The sequence below is a fragment of the Ictidomys tridecemlineatus genome, chromosome X (assembly GCF_052094955.1).
Source record: "Ictidomys tridecemlineatus isolate mIctTri1 chromosome X, mIctTri1.hap1, whole genome shotgun sequence".
Classification (NCBI taxonomy): Eukaryota; Metazoa; Chordata; class Mammalia; order Rodentia; family Sciuridae; genus Ictidomys; species Ictidomys tridecemlineatus.
Genome location: NC_135493.1, coordinates 108,383,649 through 108,401,842, shown reverse-complemented (window position 1 = coordinate 108,401,842; position 18,194 = coordinate 108,383,649).

Here is an 18,194-nt window from a genome sequence, read left to right as displayed (position 1 = left end):
AGAAATATGTTTACAGAAAGCAAAGCCCCTGATAGATCTAGTCCACATGGGTTCTGGAACTAGACAAAAGGCAAAATGGCTCCAGTAGTTTATTTAAGGGGGTAAATCAAAGGCAGGGATAAGGTTTCAAGGGAGTAGTCCTGCAGGATGTCTTGCAGTCAGCAGGTTGATTGACATCTTGGCAGGTCACACCCATCTCACATGCAGTGTGGGATCTTTGGTAGAGCTTGAGGGGGAAATTCACCTGCATCAGGCAGTCAATCTCCATGGGGGGTGCCAATGCTAGACTTATCCCCTTAGGAGGCTACTATGTGCAACAGGCTACACACAGCCCACAAACGGTTCATGACATACAATAATGTTCCTTATTGGGAAGGAGAGAAGGGAAGCAGAGGAACATCAGTCACTTGGAAAGCTTCTTCAAACCATACAAACTCCTCACCAGTATAGATTCACTTATTTCCCCCTTTCTGGAACTACCATCAACTTTCAGTCTTGAAGAAAAGTGTCATTGATGGTGTAGCATAATAAGAACTATATATTGCTCTTTGTTACTAGTTTCTAACAAAGAATTGTTAGAACCCTTGAAATTTCCCAAATGATAGGGGTATAGGAACATCTTTTGTTCCAACGCTTGGTCTTTGACCTTGTAAAACCTGACACAGAGCTCTTTAATTCCTTGGAATGGCTTGGTTGATAGGCACCTATGTTGCTCTAATGAGGCTGTTCTTGGAGTTTCAGGATTGGGGCTGATTGCCAGAAAGACCAAACCTTAATTAGAAGCCTATAACTTTCAGACCCACTCTCCCACAACCTCTGGGTAAGAGAGAGGAGCAGGAGGTAGGTTAATAGTTGTCCATACCTCCATGATAAAATCTTCACTAAAGTCTACAAATGGTGAGGTTCAGAGAGCTTCTGGGTTGGTAAGTGTATCCGCACATTGAGAGGGTGGTATATCCTAACTTCTGGGAGAGAAGCTCCTGCACTTTAGGACCCTTCTGGACTATGTACCTGTTCATCAGTACCCTGAACTGATAAATGTAGTTCAAGTGCTTTTCTTGAGTTTGGTAAGCCATTTTAGCAATTTATCAAACCGGAGAAGGGGTTGTGAAAATCTCCTGGTTTGTTACAAGTCCCAGAGGTCTAGAACTTGCAACTGACATCTGAAGAGGGGACAGTCTTGAGGGACTGAGCCCTTAACTTGTGGGATTTAATGATAACTCTAAGTAATTAGTGTTAGACTTGAATTAAATTGTAATATGAGCAAGCAAATGTCCAGAAAGTTGGGGAATTGGTTATTGGTATGAGGAAAATTTCACATATTTGGTTCAGAAGTGTTCTGTGGGTAAAGATACATTCTAGTAGATGGGTGTACCAAAATTTTAGTAGAAAGTGACAGAAAAATGTGACTCAGAATGGCTTAAACAATAAAAACATTTATATCTTATGCAAGCAAAAAGTTTAGAGACTGGGTTGGTTTTTGGAGAGGCTTGATCCAGTGACTTAAAGACATCAACAAGGCCACTGTATCTCTGTTTTGCAGAGTTGTTCAACCAAAAGATACAAACATTTGCAGTCTCAACATGGCTTCTGGTAATAGTCAGGGTTCTTTATTCTTCTTTCATTTCCAGTAGGAAAAAGAGCTGGTTGATTTCCTGGCAAATGTCCTGATATTCATTAATTAGCTTGGGTCAAATCACATGCCCACTTCTGAATTAGTTACTGCACAAGGAGATAGAATGCATTGATTGATTTAACTTTGCTCAAATACTCTACCCCTGAGAAATTGGAAGGGAAATGGAGTAGGGAGTAAGAATTCATACTTGTAGTGCAACCAAGTCCACAAAATGATCTCAAATGTTAAATGTGAATATAGTTCAGTAATTAAAAAAATAATACATTTCACCCCCTCCCCTGCCTCTATCAAGAGTCTTGTGACTTTATAGCAGGGTTCTGAATCTTGGCACTACTGGTGTTTTGGGCCAGATTTTGTTTTTGTTGTGGGGGCCACACATCCTCTGGGACAAAATTTCTCTCTTATGAATCACAATTTTGTAGTTGAACTTCTCAATAAACATCTCTGTCATGGATATTTGCAAAAATTTTCAGTTGTCCAACTGTGAGGGAATGGGTAGTATTATTTGTATCTAGTAAGTAAAGGCCAGAGATACTGCTAAACATCCTTCAATGCACAGCACAACCCCACAACAAAGATTTATCTGGCCCCAATTGTCAATAGTACTGAGACTGAGAAATTCTGTACTAGACAAAAGTCTTAAGATAGTTTTGGCTGGGCATGGTGGCACATGCCTGTAAATCCCAGCAACTCACAAGGCTGAGGCAGGAGGATTGCAAGTTCCAGGCCAGCCTCAGCAACTTAGTGAGACTCTGTCTCAAAATAGAAAATAAAAGGGCTGGGGATGTAGTTCAGTGATTGAGCACCCCTGGGTTTAATCCCAGTACCGAAACAAAAGAAAATAAAAGATAGTTTCCAATCTTCACATTTTAAAAACAAGTCTTTCTGTATTTGCCGAAGCTAGAAGAAAAATATCCAAAGATACTGAACAGAAGTAAACAGGAAAAAGAAAACATCTTAATCTGACAGTCAAGGTTTGATTTATTATAGTTTTCACTTTCTAAAGTATTTCTTTTAGGCTCTAGCTGGATCTGCACCAAATCGTAACAAGATTTTAAGGATAACGTCTGGCATATTAAAAATCATTATAGCCCAGTGGTAGAGAACTTGCCTAGCATGTGTGAGGCCCTGGGTTGATCCCCAGTGCCCTACCTCCCAAAATTATTGAAAATACTACTGTTATGATATGCTAATTAAATTCTATTGACATGAATGCCACCCCAAATTCTCATTGGCCATGGTGATTTATGACTAAATGTAAACTTTACTTAATTTATTTATGCGATATCTAAGGAAGGGCAATACTTATTTATTGAAGATCTTGAAATTCTTAATCCATTATGTAATAAAATTCTGCCTTATTGCACCATGTTAGATAGTAAGGAAATTGTCAAAAGCTTTCAGAACTAGATTGGCTTTTGTTTATCTAGTTAATATTTACAGAATTTCCTCCCTTTACCAGTATCTTGATAGCATTTTGTTAAGTGTTCTGAATATTAGAAGATTTGCTTAATGAGGATGATAGAACAATGTTTGATTACTTTCTAAGATTATAAGGATTTCCTGTCTATAAAATTTTGGATCAATATATCTTAGGTGCAGGAATTCCCCTATGACCTCTTTCTTGCTTCTCAAAGGGTAGAGATTTGGCCTGCTGTTTTGTGTATCTTGGACTAGCTGCACATGGACAAAATCTGCACTCTCCCATTTTTCCTTTTCTGAAATTTCTAAGATAAGGTTGATTTTATAATTTCTCTTCATTTTAAGGGACTCACTGCTATTCTGACACTGTCTGGTGTGCTATAATACAATTCTGGCATTAACCATCAAAAATTAGTGTAGATCTCATGAGTTAAAGAGCATGGCCTCCAACAAGATTGACCCATGTTCAAATGCCAGCCACACTTCAAGTTACAAGCCCAAAGTCAATGGTGTGGGAAATTAACTCCTACATATTGGAAAACATAAGGTGATATGTGCTGCAGAGCACATAGGGATGGCCCAAAGGAGACAGTAAGTAGTTCTGGCTGGAAGTCATGGAAGGTCTCAGAATATGTTGATTATATCAGGTTTTGAAGAGTAAGTTGAAGTTTCCAGCAAACCAAGGATGGGGAACGAGGTGGGGAAGAGATCATTTAAGCCAAGTGAAGAACATAAAGCCAAAAGCTGTTTATTCTCCAAAGAAGATCCCTATAATTACATAACAAGATGGCCAACATCATTAGCCATCAGAGGGATGGAAATAAATATCACAATGAGATACTACTTTGTCCCCACCAGGATGGCTGTAAAAAAATGACAGATGATGATAAATGGTGTGATTGTGGAAAAATTGGAAGTCACATATACTGCTGGTGGGAATGTAAAATGATATAGTTACTTTGGAAAATAGTCTGCTGGTTCCTCAAAATGTTAAATAGATTTACCATATGATCCAACAATTCCATTACAATATGTATATCCCAGAGATTGGAGATATAATTTTCATATAACAATTTGTACATAAATATTCATAGAAACATTATTCATAATAACCCTGAAGTGGAATCAACCCAACTGTCCATCCACTGATGAATGGATAAACAAAATTGCTAAATATAAAGAATAGAGTATCATTTGTCAGTAACAAAGAATGAAGTACTGATACATGTTATAACATTATGCAAAGGAAAGGAGTTGGATACAAAAGATTAAATATTGTGCTCGGGATTTGGCTCAAGCGGTAGCGCGCTTGCCTGGCATGCGTGCGGCCCGGGTTCGATCCTCAGCACCACATACCAACAAAGATGTTGTGTCCGCCGAGAACTAAAAAATAAATATTAAAAATTCTCTCTCTCTCTCTCTCTCTCTCTCTCTCCTCTCTCACTCTCTCTTTAAAAAAAAAGATTAAATATTATATGATTTCATTTATATGAAGCATTCAGAATAGGCAAATTCATAGAGTCAGAAAGTAGATTGGTGGTTGCCAAGAATGAGGCAGGGGATTAAGGCAGGATGGGGGAATGGGAGTGAGAACTAATGGGTTTGGAGTTTCTCTTGATGGTGATAAAAATGTTCTAAAATGGACTGTGATGGTTGTACAACTTTGTGAATATACTAAAACCATTGAATTAAATACTTTGAGTGAATTGAATGGTATGTGAATTATCTTAATAAAAGTATTACCCAACCATAAAGAATAATGAAATTATGGTATTTGCTGGTAAATGGATGGAACTGGAGAACATCATGCAAAGTGAAATAAGCCAGTCAAAGGTTGAGTGTTTTCTCTGACATGTGGAAGCTAATTCAAAATAAGAGGGGGGAAATAATAAAAAAGAATAGAAGAAAGATCAGTGGAGTAGACAAGGGGGAATGAAGGGAAGGGTAGAGGGATGGAATAGGGAAAGACAATGAAATGAATCTGATGTAATTTTCCTATAACATATATGAATATGTCACAGTGAATCTCCCCATCATGTATAGCCACAAGACACTAATTTTAAAAAAATGTAAGTAAATGGTAGAAAGATTAGTAGATAGAGGGAAGGGAACAGGGGGAGGGAGAGGGGGATAGAAAGGAGAAGTATTGGGGACTGAATTAAAACAAATTATATCTCATGTGTTTATACTCATGTCAAAATGAATCCTAATGTTATGTATAAGTAAAAAGATCCAATAAAAAGTGAGAAAAAATGCATGAAGTATTAAAAAAAACCCTCTATTATTTACACACCAAAAAATAAAAGGATTCTTTGCTCTGAAAAAAAAAAACTGTTGGAAAAATGCTACACAGAGCAAGGCAGGGAGGCAGAGGATCATGGCATATTCCAAGAACATAAGCAGGCTGGTATAACTATTGTGGAATAGGAATGGATAAATCTGGGATGACAAGCAGGGCTCAGAGCATGGAGGGCAGTGAGAAACAACAAAAACATTTTAGAAATATTAATACATGTGTGGAGAATAGGTCTGAAGAAATGAGGGAAAGAGGTAGTCAAGACTACAGGTTCAAGAACATGTGATCATCTAGAAAGACCCATATATCTCTTTGTGCATTCATCCTGTCCCCTTTGGGAAACCAAACCCCATCTGGAATAACTGTCTAATTTAGCCCACTCACATCTTTGGGGCATACTGGGATGCTCTTTGATGTGGCTGAAGACCTGAGGGCTGTGGTGTGAACATGTTTTCCTATTGTATGTGCTCTTTGTACACTCAACAGCTACAACTATACTTACTGCTCTGAGCTCATCATTTCTGAGCTAACACAGGGATTAAAGTGAAATTATTCTTTTAAACCATTTATCAGGTATTTAATCTGGTTTGATATCTTTGGAATGCATCTGTTACTAGAAAGTTATGAACTTTAGTAGATGTCATATTACCTTGTTTTATTTCATATTTCTTGTGTTCCTACATGGAGGTTTGTGTATCTGGTGAGATGGATATCTCTAATACTTTTATGGGATGGCCTTCTTAGTAAGCCACTATCGCCTGATGATAAGTTTTACAGTATGGGTTTGTTATTCAATGTTGAGTTTATTTCCAGCTGGCTACTGTGATTTCTTTGAGGCTTTTATTGGGCTGTGATTAGTGAGTTTGGGCACAGTGTGTATCATATCAAGAATTGGAGAGACCTGCCCTCTCTACAGGTCAAGCAAGAGTGGGAATACTCTAGCAGTTCAGGCAGGTGTGATGTAGGTAGCAGAGTATATGAGGTGCTCCTTATGTTGTTACTCCTACAGTGGAAGTGGTGTACTCTATCAGGGGATGTAGATTTCCTCAGGCACTGTTACTTTTGACTCTTTAACTCCAATGAGCCTCTGCTACTGCCTACTCCAGTATTTGTGAGGGACCTGAATCATCTGTCGTTTGATTAGATACTAGTGTGGGTTCAGGTACTTCATGGGGAGAGTCAGGGACAGGAATAACACTACCTCTCTGTGGCACAACAGGTTTTGTCAGTAACCTGTGATCAGGAAAGGTGTGAATGTGACAAATGCAAGGGACTTGCATAGAGGCAGATGTAAGAAAATTATATTATTCCTCTCTACTGCTACTGTGGGAGTGCCCACCCCCTCAGCTATGTACTCCTGTGGATGGGGTCACAGCTGGAATCTCTTCCTGATTCTTTCAGTTATAGTGCCTGCAGGGATTGGGTGAGAATCTGGAACCAGGCAAAATTCCTCTCAGCCAAAATGCTTACAGAAGACAGGTAGTGTAGAATGCCACTGTTACCAGGCAAAGTTTTCCTCTGGACCTTTTTAGTCTGTGCACCTTTGTGGTAGGGCTACAGCCAGGCCATGGAGTTGTGTTTGTATGTGTAGATGAGGCAATGGAGACTGCTTTTTCTGCATTATTAGTGAAAGGCACCTATATGTGGTGCTTGGAGAAGGAGGGGTGGTAGGAGTGATGTAGGCAATATCCTTTGGTCCTGGCATCTAAGCAAAATGACATGTGATTGGCCTTGTCCTTGGTCTCAGAGGGCAGTCTCCTGACTGCCAGTTGTTGTGGATGGCTCCCTCCACTCTTCTTTTTATTGCAGCACCATTTTTCACTATGTAGCACTCTCAGCAGTTTCATGTCAGAATCACTCCACTAAGCCTAGTCTGACTTGTGGGGCAGTCACCCACTGAGTCAATGTAGTAGAATGTTTGTAGAGTCCTGGAGATGGGTATCTTTAGGGATTTCTGACCCCTAGATGAATTTAGATAATAGGTCTCCTCTCAAGATGGCTTCTGGACACAGCACCCTAGGGGAGATGAAGTGAATTCCTTTCCCTAAAGCCAGACTACTGTGCAGATTTAAGGTTTTCTGTCAATTTATGGTGTAAGCTGACAAGGGCTATGAAACTTTCCAGTTGCTAGAATTGTCAGTATCTGCACTGATAGGTTTGCAGGACTCTCACTTTTACCATTTCCCCTGCAGAGTAGACTTCCTTGCCTCCAGCTGTGGAGTTAATGAGGGAATATTTTTCTAGGCTGCTGTCCCAGATCTCTGAATTTTACAAGGTTTCCAATTTTCTCCTGTTTATTTCCAGTGTTTTCCCATGGTCACTCACTTCAATATACAGATATACATCTGTCACTTTGATTCTTCTTTGTGGAGGAGAAAGTGAAGGCTGAGTGCTTCTATTTAGCCATTACTCACCAAAGTACCTCTCATGTCTCCTTCCAGTAATTATATCATTGCCTTAACCAAGGATAACCACTATCCTGATTTCTTACACCATAGATTTCATCTTGCCTATTTAATGTATTTCTATTAGTGCATTATAGTTATACATAATAATGGGGCTCATTTTGACATAATCATACATGCATGGTATATAATTTGATTCAATTCAATCCCCAGTACTTCCTTTTCCCTTCTCTGCCTTATTCCCCCTGTTCCCTTTCCTTGAATCTGCTGGTATTTCATATATATATATATTTAAAATTAGTGCTTTATAGATATACATAAAGGTGAAATTCTCTGTGGTATATTCACAGTGTACATAGGTCAGTTTGGTCAGATTCATTCCACTGTTCCTCCCTTTTCCCATCCCTCCTCCCTCCTCTCAATCCTCTTCTTCTATCCCATGAATCTCTCTTCTATTTTCATGGGATCCCCTCCCCACACTTTTTCTCCCTTATTTTGATCTAGCTTCCACATATGAGAGAAAAATTTTGACCCTTGACTTTCTAAGTTTGGCTTATTTAACTTAGAATGATGTTCTCTAGTTCCATCCATATATCAGCAAATGCTGTACTTTCATTCTTTTTTTATGGATGAGTAAAATTCCATTGTATATGTATAACACATTTTCTTTATTCATTCATCTGTTGGCAGGGACTTGAACTGGTTCCATAACTTTGTTATTGTGAATTGTGCTGCTATAAGTGTTGATGTGCATGTATCACTATAGTATGTTGATTTTAGTTCTTTTGGACAAATAAATACCAAGGAGTGGGATAACTGGGTCATATGGTGGTTCCATTCCTAGTTTTTGTTTTTTTCAGGAATCTCCATACTACTTTCCCGAGTGGTTGTATTAATTTGCAGTATTACCAAAAAATGTATGAGTGTTTTTTCCCCATATCTTCACCAGGATTTATTATTATCTCCATTCTTGATAATTGCCATTCTTATTGGAGTGAGATGAAATCTCAATGTAATTTTGTTTTGCATTTCCCTGATTGCTAGAGATGTTGAACATTTTTTCATATATTTGTTGATCATTTGTATTTCTTTTGAGAAGTGTCTGTGTAGTACTTTGGCTCATTTATTAATTGGGTTATTTGGTTTTTTTTTTTCTATTAAGTTGTTTGAGTTCTTTATATATTCTGAATATTAATCCTCTGTCTGAGGAGTAGGCGTCAAAGATCTTCTCCAATTCTATAGGCTCTCTCCTCACACTTTTGTTTCCTTTGCTGTGCAGAAGCTCTTTAATTTCATGCCATACTACTTGCTGATTTGGGGTTTTATTTATTGAGCTTTAGGAGTCTTGTTAAGGAAGTTGGTGCCTGTGCCAATATGTTGGAGTAGCCTGTTTTCTTCTAGAAGCTGCGGAATTTCTGGTCTAATTCCTAGGTCTTTGATCCACTTTGAGTTGACTTTTGATCAGGTTGAGAGGAATCTAGTTTCATTCTTTATGGATAACCAGCTTTCCCAGCACCATTTTTTAAAAGGCTATCTTTTCTTCAATGTATGTTCTTGGCACCTTTGTTGAGTATCAGATGACTGAATTTGACTTTGTCTTCTATTCTACTTGATTGGTCTTCATGTCTGTTTTGGTGCCAATACCATGCTCTCTTTGTTACTCTAGCTCTTTAGTATAATTTGAGGTCCAGTATCATGGTATCTCTAGCAACTCTTTTTGTTCAGAATTTCTTTGGCTATTCTGAACCTCTTATTCTTCTAGATGAATTTTAGATCTGTTTTTTTTTCCTGTTCTGTGAAGAATGTTATTGGTATTTTGATGGGGATTGAATTGAATCTGTATAACACTTTTGGTACAATGGCATTTTGATAATATTAGTTGTGTCTATCCAAGAACATGGGAAGTCTTCTATCTTCTAAGATCTTTGATTTCTTTCTTCAATGTTCTATAGTTTTTATTGTAAAGTTCTTTCACCTCCTTGGTGAAATTTATTCCCAAGTATTTTATGTTTTGAGATTATTGTGAATAGGATAGTTTTCCTGATTTCTTTCTCAGGAGATTTATTATTGGAGCATAGGAAAGCAATTGATTTATGCATGTTGGTCTTGTATCTTGCTATTTTGCTAAGTTTATGAGCTCTAGACATCTTCTGGTGGTGCTTTTTGGGTCTTTTGGATATAGGATTATCTCATCAGCAAACAGATAATTTTACTTCTTTTTCTATTTGTATCCCTTTAATTTGCTACTCTTGCTTGATTGCTCTGGCTAGAGTTTCAAGAACTATGTTGAATAGGAGTTGAGAAAGTAGACATATTTGTCTTGTTCCCAATTTTAGAGGAAATGCTTTCACTGTTTCCCTTCTGGGCTATTGAGGGGCTGCCTAGATCCTCTCCACCATCTTCCTACATCCATCTTGCCTCCTTTTAAACTTTATATAAATGCAGTCATACAGCATGTACTCTTATGTTTGGCTTCTTTTGGTTCAACATTCATCCATCGGGTTGTGTATAGTTGTAGTTGGTTCATTTCCAAAAGGGTAGGTAGGTATTATTATTAACTCTATAGTTTAGAAAACTGAGTCACAGGTTATGTAACTTGTCCAGAACCACACACCAGCAAGTGTCAGAGCTGGAATTTGAACGCAATTAATCTTACTCCATCTGTGAACTGTTATGCTACACTGCCCCTCATACTATTTATTTACTGTCCAATTTTATACCCAGTTTCTATCTTCTGGCACATACCAGGTGATCAGTAGATATTTCAGGAGTGAATGAATGAAAAACAAATGAATGAACAAATGAAAATTAGATAGGCCTACTTCTATGATTCAGTGCTTTTTGCTTAGGATCCTAGAAATGCCTCAAATATTCTGTATGTTCACCTCCTCAGACTCACTCCCCTATCTTGTGGTCACATTCCCTTGCTATCATTTCTGTAGCAGCCCCATGTTGAAGGAAGATTTGCTTCTGTGTCTAGACCTTGGAGAATTCCTGGGCTTCTTCTTTTTCTTCCATTTGAGGGAGACATGTGAATTAAGTATCATTGATTGTTGCTCCAGGAATTGGAATGGCCCCAATACAAGTTCCTGCCTCTAGAAGTGTCAGAGCAATTGGAAATGAGGATTGCAACTTTAATCCTCAGATTCCTGTATTGAACTTTGATGTTCACAGACAGGTCTCCTGAAATTTGTGGAAGTTTTCTTGGTCTAGTTTTCTCTTTTTTGTCTATCAGTAAATCTTATTTTCATGATGTTGAGGCAAAGATACTCAGGAACAATTTCCCACTGTATTCCATACAAGGCCATATGAGGGTTGGTGAATCCCAGGCTTGCAATTAATTGATTTTACTTCATGAAGAGTCATGAGATTTTTAAGGAATTGCCTATTCTCTGTCTTAAAGCCCACAAATGTTCACTAGGGAATTTCTAAAACCAAGAGAAGAGGCAAACTTCTCCAATATTTAAATTTCTTCTAATACTCTGAAGCCTGACACTATAATAAAGACAAGGAGTTGAGGATGTGCCATTTCAAAATATGGTAAATTGATATATTGATTATTTCAGGCTGAAATCACTTGAGGAACTGTAACTTCAGGAAGGACCATTTGGCCTGTCCTTCCATACATGTGGCAAGCCATAAAGATTCTTTCATGAGGGATGTCCTTCATACACCAAAGCTGGAAAATAGTCCTCATGACCGAAAACTGGTAATTTGGGTGCAATAAACCTCAAAAAAGAAAAAAAACCCAAAACTCTGAAGTGATCTTTAGCTTCCACTAGTTCCTAATCCACCAGTATATCTCTTAGAAATATTCCTACAATTTACTTTCCTAGTCCAGATATCCATTTGTTCTGTCATTCCATCACAAATGTATTATTCATTGTCTTAGAAGTATAAAAATTACTGATCATTTCTTCAAACTTCACTCTGTTGTGAAGAGCCCCATGTACATGTAAAATTAATAAAACCTTTATGTTTTCCTTTTGTTAATTAGCTTTTATATTAATTGGACTTCTAGATCTCACTAAAGAGCTCATGTAAGAAGTAAAGGAAATAGAAGGGACCTCACTCTCCCCTACAATAGCAACAGTTCTTTGTATTATTAGAGGGTACTTTTATCTTGGAACATTTTAGTCATTTTTGTGATAATTTTGCATACTGGGAAGAGAGAAACCACTTACATGAAGTAAATCAACCCAAGAGTTAAGTTTATTATCCATCAAGTGTTCTCTCTTTTTTTTTTAAGTATTCTCATTCTCACTGTTTTCTCCTTATTGACTGTGTACCATATTTGGTAAAGGAAACACATGTTTGGAAGAACACATATGGTAGTATTATAAGAAAGTGGATTTTTGGGTACTTTTGTGGCCTAAGATAAGGGTTGGCAAGCTTTTTTCTCTAAAGGACCAATATAGTAAATATATTGGGCTGAGGACCTGTTGAAACTATGCAAGTCTGCCCTCTTAAAGTGAAAACAACTGTAAATAATATGAAAATAAATGAGTATGGCTGTGTTCCAGTAAAAGTTTATTTATAAAAAAGGCACAGGCTATATTCAACTCACAGGCCATAACTTGACAATCTATTTTCTTAGAGATCAGAGAGAAAACATCACTTCGGGGAGCAAAGACCCTGTATATCTCTTAGAAATAAAAGAGAAAAAAAATACTTTCTCTAAAATTGGTAAAATCCTTTATAGGAATATCTATTGTCTCCTTGATGTCTTAAATAAAGAAGTTGACCATGACAGTGAATGTTTTAAAATGGCCATGTGTACAGCAAAGAGTTAACATACCATGCCTAATTGATATCCTTTGAAAAGCCTGCTTCAAGGATGAGCACTGAGTGGCATCTGGGTACTTAGATCTTGGGGAGGTTCTCATCCTTAACTAAGGGTGGCTCACTATCTAAACTGTACAAACAATATGATCTATACTACACTCCTGCTTTCCTTTTGGGAGTCTGGAATCCTGGGATATGCTAGGCAGAAGCTGCCTAGTGATAGGTGTATAATCAAAACCCTGAGTTCTGAATCTTCCCTGGTTGGAAACATTTCATGCATGTTGTCACAGCTAACAATCTTTGTTGTTGGAAGAATTAAACATGTCTTGTGTTATTCCACTGGGAGGGAACCCTGGTAAAAGTGTACTTAGTTTCCACAACTTCTTTTTCCCCATGCACCTTTTCCCTTTCCAAATTGTGTTTAGTTTTGTTTTACAGTAAGAAACCATAGCTGTGAGTGTGACTATGTGCTGAGTCCTATGAGTCCCCTTAACTAATTGTCAAACCTGGGGTTGGCTTGGGGACCTCCTGACACAGGATACATTATTTTTCACCTTGTCCACTTATTGTCTTTTCCTTCCAGATACAAACCATCAACTTTCAATTATGGAAATATTCTTGATTAGAGTGACAAAACCTAGGTTTAATGGAAGATTTGCAGAATACTGAGCCTGGAGGGTATGACAAATCACAAGATAGCATGTAGTCAGGGCTCCCCTAAAGGGAAGTGAACAACCACTTACTAGAAAACTGGTCCAAATCAGACAAAAAATACTTGATGATGACATTATGACTGTTTTCAGCCTGTATTTCTGGGATCAACCTAACAGACTCAATGGGTCAATATATAGTCTCTAAAAATCACAACCAGACTTGGGGTTCAGCAAATAGCCTGTGCTCAGCTTCATCACAACGAACCAATCTTGAACTAATAAGCTTGGTTTTGTTCAACCAATCATTCTTTGTAAATCTTTCCAGGTTTCCTTGTATGGGTCTCACCCTTGCTTTTGTCTTAGATGGTCTCCAGAGTAGTTGTTCTCCCTTGTATATTCCTTAAATAATAGTCAATCCTCAACAGTGTCATCCCTCCATATCATGGGTTCCACATCTGTGGATTCAACCAACCACAAATAAAAAAAAATTGGTAAAAATTTTATCTGAATTGAACATGTCTAGACTTTTTTCTTGTCATTATTCTCTAAATAATGTAGTATAATAGCTATTTACATAGCATTTATATTGTGTTAGGCATTATAAATAATCTAGAGATGATCTAAAGTATACAGGCAGATTGCATAGGTATGTAAATACTATGCCATTTTATATAAGGGACTTGAGCATACACAGATTTTGGTATCCACCCCACAAATCCCCCATGGATATCAAGAGAAAGGATGACTATACTTTGTCTCTGAATCACTCTTTGACAGTTAGTTTGAAGACTCCATCCCACAGGTTTCCCCTCATCTTGCCCATCAGTAAACTCACCTTAACATCATGTCTCTAGGTCTATTGTATTTCCTTCAATAGTGGTGACCTCAAGGGTTGTGTATAAGGAAATTTATGGTGATCTGAATCAGGCAGATGTCAATAACCAGAAAAGAAAATCAAGGAAACTATCAAGATAAACACACTCAGCAAAAGAGAGGAAGACAAAATCCAGAACTTGTGCAAGAAAGCTAAAGATATTCTTTCACAAATCTGAAGGGAAAAAAAGCCATTTCTCCAAGACCAAAAAAATATGTTTTATCTTTTTCTGCTTATGAGTTAGTTTCATGTTTCCACTCCTGGAAGATGATTTAAATTATAGTTTTCCATTTATTCCTCTTAAAATAAGTGGTTCTTAACTGAAAACATTCTTTCTAAAACAGTCTGAATAGCATTCTCCATCTCTCCACCCCTAATGCACTTGGTTGGCAAGGTTCTTGAGTGAACACCTCAGCACTTGTCCCACCTTGTCTTTAGGTTTGTTCTGTTCCACCCCTAACCCCTTCATATGCTCCATCTTTAGACTTTATATCCTGCCACTCAAAACCCACTTTTTTCCCAACCACTTGGAGCCTCCCAAAGTGTTTGAGAGCCCATGAAAAAACAAAAACTCCTTTAAAAAATTCTAATGGTTAAAATATCATTTTCTAGGGCCTGAAAATCTACCACAGTCTTCTTTATGAGACAAAAGCAATTTAAAATTACAGTTAAAGCCCTTTCCTTAATGGAGTGTTTCTATTGCTACCACCCTCTCCTACCAGGAGATCACAATGTCTGTACTTTCAAGCCTACCTGGAGTTAGTTTTAGAGCTGCCTTACTTATATAAATGTAAAAACAACAACCCTAACCCTCAATACTAATCCAAGGCCTTTACTCTGCTGAGGGATTTGCTACATTATTTTGATGCTTCATTTTTGTTTACAGAGATTAAAGAGAGAAGATGCTGCATTTGACAAAAGGAATGGCTCTCAAATTTGAGGTTTTTTTTTTTTTTTTTTTTTTTTTTTTTTTTTTTGGTACCAGGGATTGAACTCTGGGGCACTTGACCACTGAGCCACATCTGCAGCCCTATTTTGTATTTTATTTAGAGACAGGGTCTCTCTGAGTTGCTTAGCACCTTGCTTTTGCTGGGGCAGGCTTTGAACTTGCAATCCTCCTGCCTCAGCCTCCAAAGCTGCTGGGACTACAGGCATGCACCACTGTGCCTGGCTCAAATTTGAGTTTTTATCAGAATCCCCGGAGGATTTGTTAAAATTCAGATTGCTGAAACCACCCCCTAATCCCAGGGTTTCATCTGCAGCAGGTCTGAGGTAGGACCCAAGCATTTGTATTTCTAACTAGTTCCCAGGAGATGCTGATGTGACTGATCTGGAGACCGCACTTTGAGAATCACTGGACCAAAGTTACAAGAATAGTTATATCAAAGCCCCTGCTTGTCTCTGCACTACTGAAAATGGCCCTTAGCGTAGATGACTTGTTCTTTTACGGGGCATGTTGTGTGCTCGCTGCCTATGTGCCACTGGCATGTGGGCAGGTGATAGAAGAGAGGAGCAGAATTGGCTCAGCTTAATTTTAGTCCAAGAATAGTCTCAGGCACAGGCCATTAGGAGCAAAAAGCATACAGAAGCCAGAGGAGTGAAATGTAAAAATGAAAAGGAATCTAAGGGGAGCCTAGTGGGGCACAATATTCACTTTAGAAGCTGACTCAATGCTAACCCCAGAGGAAAGGGAGCAGATTTTTCCTAAAGTGGAGTGAAATATATACTGAACAAATTAGAGGAAGTGGACACTCTGTTGCTGGAAGGGAAAGAGGACAGTGAGCCTGGGTACCAGGGAGTGAGGCTGAGAACAGGGATGTGCCTTCAATGGAATCCCACCCACCTCGGTGAAATGATTCATGTCCTTTGCTTCTTACCCTTGAACTGTGGAAAAGTCATATTTAGCATCCAGCTAAAAATTATTTCCGACCTTATAATGCCATTAAGATAGACCCAGCTTGGGACTGGGGTTGTGGCTCAGTGGTAGAGCGCTCGCCTAGCATGTTTGAGGCACTGGGTTTGACTCTCAGCACTGCATATAAATAAATGAATAAAACAAAGGTCCATTAACAAAGAAAAATATATAAAAGAATTTTAAAAAGATATATCCAGCTGATCAGTAGTCTTGAACACACCATTATCTGTGTTGTGAAGGTATAGGAGAGGAGGGGATGGCAGGGAGTGTGGTCCACCTTGTACAAGCCTCCTCTGCTCCATGACAACATCACTAAATGGAGGAAGATATGCTGGTGGTGGCCAGAGCAGGAGTTCACACAGTGAAAAAGGATGTGTTAAGTTGACGACTCAGGAGCAGACAGATGACGAGCCTCCCTTTCTTCAAATACAATAGGAAAAAGTCACCTTTGAAGAAAGTTGAGGAAAGGTAATTCTTGGGTTACACTTAGTGTTTGAAAGTCATACCAGATGTAAGAGGTTCTTATAAGAGTTGACACCTTCAATACCTTGGCCTTGTAAGACCAGATTGTTATCAAAATGGTGATGGCACAAGGCTTTGACTCTCTGAGCCAGATGAATGGATAATGAACAATCTTTCCAGAAAAATGTAGGCCAGGAATCATATCCAGCTTTTATATCTGACAAAACTAAAATTATAGTTGGGGTTATCATCTTTTCTTAGCAATTTATTTTGACTGTAATTTGGTATTAGACAGTGTTATATACTTAGTAACATTAGTCAGCCTTATTTAAATGGATCTGATGACACAATTTTTTTTCTTTTAAAAATATTTTTTTTTACTCTTTTCAAAATGTAAAATGACTAAATAGGAGGTACTTTGTCTGTAGGAATTTCTCTGGGTAAGGTGAAATAGTAGGCTTTAATATACCTATAACCTTAATAAATAAATATATAAATATTAAATTATATTTATATTGAAACCTGCTATTTTCCTTTATATTTTATATTTATAATATATTCATATTTAGCTCATATATTTATATATACCATTTAAAATATTTATATACAAAATTTGTTTAGATATAAAATTACATACATACATAAATATATACAATTATAACTTTATTTTTCTGCATTCCAAGTATAATTTCAGTTTTCAAAGCTGGTAGTCCTTGTGAAACCATGTTGTACATGGACTGGTTTAGGCATTGGAGTATTGTAGATAATGAAAATGAAAAACTTGTTTGGTTTCAGCTCTTGTTCTTAGAAACCTTTATAAATGGCAGCATGAATCCACTTTCCCACCTCAATAAGTATGGTATGCTGAATGTAATTGAGTCTTGAAATCACAATGCTTGTCTTAGTCCTTTTGGGCTACTATATCAAACTACTGGAGACTGTATGGCTTATATACAACAGAAATGTCTTTCCAACAGTTCTGGAGGCTAGGAAGACCAAGAACTGGCACTGACAGATTCAGTGTCTGATGAGGGATTCCTTGCTGTAAAATGAGATTGTATCAACTGAGATTGTAATATAATCTGAGATAATGAAGCCAGAATTAAAAAGAGGCAGTCAGTATAGATAGGCAAATCAAGTCAGGTAGGATCAGGGAGGCCAATTTGGATCTGGAAAGTTGGAGAGAGATTGAAATATTAATGCCTTCAGAGCTCTTCTTCCACCCTAATCAAGATAACCTGCCCCTGCTCCAATGTGTTGCTAAAATAACCTGTCCCAGGGATTGTCCCTCCCTACAGGGAGTTATAAAAGTTGTTAATATATCCTGGGCCCCCTTCCTGCCTAGATTGCTTCACCTTGGCCCTTCCAGCCCATCTGGTTCTCACTTTTTGGCCATCCCACTGAGCATCTCCTGGGCCTAGTCACATATACAGGAAGGAGAGAGATAAGAGGGAAAAGAGCAGAAGAACAAAGGAATCCTAGCACATATATAAAAGGGCAGAACACCTCCTTCTTGGGATGCCAGGATACCAGCTATAGCCCCCTTCTCCCTCACGGGAGAAGTCTATGTTACCCCTTTTAAATGAATCCTGTTTCATATGCTTGCCTTGGCATGCTTCTCTAATGTACTTCAACATGTGAGGAAGCAGGACTCATCATTGGTAACCAGTGGTATCAATAACTTGCTTTTCAATTGCATTTAATTTTATAGAATTGCAATGGCTACCATTTATAGAGTGCTCACTG